Raw genomic sequence first — 2,772 nt, 5'->3', positions numbered from 1 at the left:
CCACTTTTCGCCCTGGGGGACGCCCTGGCGGTAGTCTGGGAGAAGGCTAATGACTCGGTCAGCCTCCTCAAATCTGTAGGCAGGCCGCCCCTGCCGTCTGAATATTTTGTAATCTTGTGGCGCTACTCTCTGGCCGCGCGGCTTCTCCTTACTTGTCTGGTCTTTGTTTTTGTTACTTTTGTTTTGTCCTTGTTTGTTATACGTGGACGAAATAAGACAGACGTTGACGACTCCTTTGTCTCTGACCCTGACTCACTTCCCTGACGTTCGGGCTCGAGCCCACAACCTCTCCATAGAATTCCGTAAGGGACGATGGAGAAAATTCTGCTCGTCCAAGTGGCCTACCCTCCATGTTGGGTGGCCCCGGGACGAAACATTTAACCTCCCAATTATCTTACAGGTTAAAGCAACAGTGATGGATCCTGGGCCACACGGACACCCAGACCAGGTGGCCTACATAATTACTTGGGAGGATCTGGTCCGAAACCCTCCCTCTTGGGTGAAACCCTTCCTCCATTCCCCTTCCCCATCCCAATCTACCCTCCTTGCCTTAGAAGCCCCAAAGAATCGGAATCCGGACCCGCATAAGCCAGTCCTCCCAGATAAACCCCAGAGGGACCTCCTCCTTCTCGAACCCCTGCCTCCTCCACCTCAAAACCCCCTTCGGGGACCTCCACCTTACGCTTCACCCTTGCCCCCTGTCTTGTCCCCAGCTCTTTCCTCTACCGCCTCGACCCCTACCCTTTCTCCAACTTCTCCCTCAGCCCCTCCCTCCACCCCGTCTCCTCCTCCAGCCCCGCCCAAACTCACCCCTCGGACGCCGCCGCCGACACCTCCTCGTCTCCGCTTGCGGCGGACTGAGGACCCAGAAGGCCCTTCCACTTAGCAATCCTCCCTTTTTCCCCTCCGTACTGTCAGTCACACAGTCCAGTACTGGCCCTTCTCTGCCTCTGACCTCTATAACTGGAAGACCCATAACCCTTCCTTTTCCCAAGACTCTCAGGCCCTAACCTCGTTAATAGAATCCATTCTCCTCACCCACCAGCCCACCTAGGATAATTGCCAGCAACTCCTGCAGGTCCTCTTAACCACTGAAAAAGGCAGCAAGTCCTCTTGGAGGCCCGGAAAAATGTGCCAGGACCAGGAGGCCTCCCAACCCAACTTCCCAATAAAACAGATGAGGGATTTCCCCTCACCCGCCCGGACTAGGACTATGAAACGGCACCAGGTAGGGAGAGTCTCCAAATCTATCGCCAGGCTCTGTTGGCGGGTCTCAAAGGGGCAGGAAAACGCCCCACAAATTTGGCCAAGATAAGAAAGAAACCCCTAAGGAAAGGGAAGCCAGGTTAGCGAAGGAACAGATAGAGCGAGAGGATCGTAAAAACCGAGTAAAGGATAAGCATTTAACAAAAATCCTGGCAACAGTTGTGAGAAAGAAAGGACCAGGGAGAGAGGGAAAGAAGCGGAGACGGCCAAAAGTAGAAAAAGACCAGTGTGCCTACTGCAAAGAACAGGGGACTCGCGGAGGCGTTAAGGACAAAAGAGGGCGCGGCCAACTCCCGGAGGAACGGCAGGCCGAGAGCGCGGCGCCCGGGCCTGGCGCCAAGCCTGAGCCCGCCAGACGGGAGGCGGCCCCGCCGCGGGCTCGGCTCCGGCCCCAACCACGCCAGCATGGCCGGCCGGACCGTACGGGCCGAAACCCGGAGCCGGGCCGAAGATAACATCAAGAAGGTAATGGCGACCATCAAGAAGGTCCAAAAATGGAAGAAGCAATGAGTGACTGTAGGCGACACTTCCCTTCGTATCTTCAAGTAAGTGCCAGTGGTGGACCCCCAGGAGGAGGAACGAAGGCGGGCAGGTGGCGGGGCAAAGAGATCCCGTGGCCGGGAACGTCGGGGCAGGGGCGCCAGTCCCCGAGGGGGTGGCCCTCTCATCCTGCTGGATCTCAATGATGAGAACAGCAACCAGAGTTTCCATTCGGAAAGTTCCCTGCAAAAAGGCACAGAGCCCAGTCCTGAGGGCAGCCCCCAGCCCAGCCGCCCTGTGTCACCTGCCGGACCCCCAGAAGGGGTCCCTAAAGAGGCTCAGCCCCCACGGCTAGGCCAAGAAAAAAAATCCCGGGGGCATAACTGCTGGCAGCACTGACGAACCCCCAATGCTGACCAAGGAGGCCCTGGCAATGATCCAGCAGATGCATGCCTGGACACACTTAAATAATTGAAAGCTAAAATTACTGATTAAAAAAACTGACTTTCTAATCCCAAAGACAAGTACCCTCGTAGAACAAGTGACATCTGCCTGTAAGGTCTGTCAGCAGGTAAACGCTGGGGCTACCCGAGTGCCAGAAAGGAAACGAACTCGTGATAACCGCCCAGGAGTCTATTGGGAAATAGACTTCACTGAAGTAAAACCTCACTATGCTGGATATAAGTACTTACTGGTATTTGTAGATACCTTTTCAGGATGGGTAGAAGCCTACCCCACCCGGCAAGAAACGGCACACATAGTAGCCAAGAAAATTTTGAAAGAAATCTTTCCTAGATTCGGACTTCCCAAGGTAATTGGGTCAGATAATGGGCCGGCCTTCGTTTCTCAGGTAAGTCAGGGGCTCGCCAGGATATTGGGGATTAATTGGAAATTACATTGTGCCTATAGACCCCAGAGCTCAGGACAAGTAAAAAAAATAAATAAAACAATAAAAGAGACCCTTATTAAATTGACCTTAGAGACTGGTTTAAAAGATTGGAGACGCCTCCTATCCTTAGCTCTGTT

The 2,772-nt window shown here is 54.1% G+C and overlaps 1 pseudogene; it reads left to right on the top strand.

The window, feature by feature from the left end:
* The first annotated feature begins 1,601 nt into the window (after positions 1-1,601).
* On the top strand, positions 1,602-2,230 carry LOC135970537 (B-cell CLL/lymphoma 7 protein family member C pseudogene; annotated as a pseudogene).
* The last annotated feature ends 542 nt before the right edge of the window (positions 2,231-2,772 follow it).

This window comes from Macaca fascicularis, chromosome 4, assembly GCF_037993035.2.
Source record: "Macaca fascicularis isolate 582-1 chromosome 4, T2T-MFA8v1.1".
Lineage (NCBI taxonomy): Eukaryota > Metazoa > Chordata > Mammalia > Primates > Cercopithecidae > Macaca > Macaca fascicularis.
The sequence above is the reverse complement of the archived record's forward strand: the minus strand, read 5'-3'. Positions and strand labels throughout refer to the sequence as shown.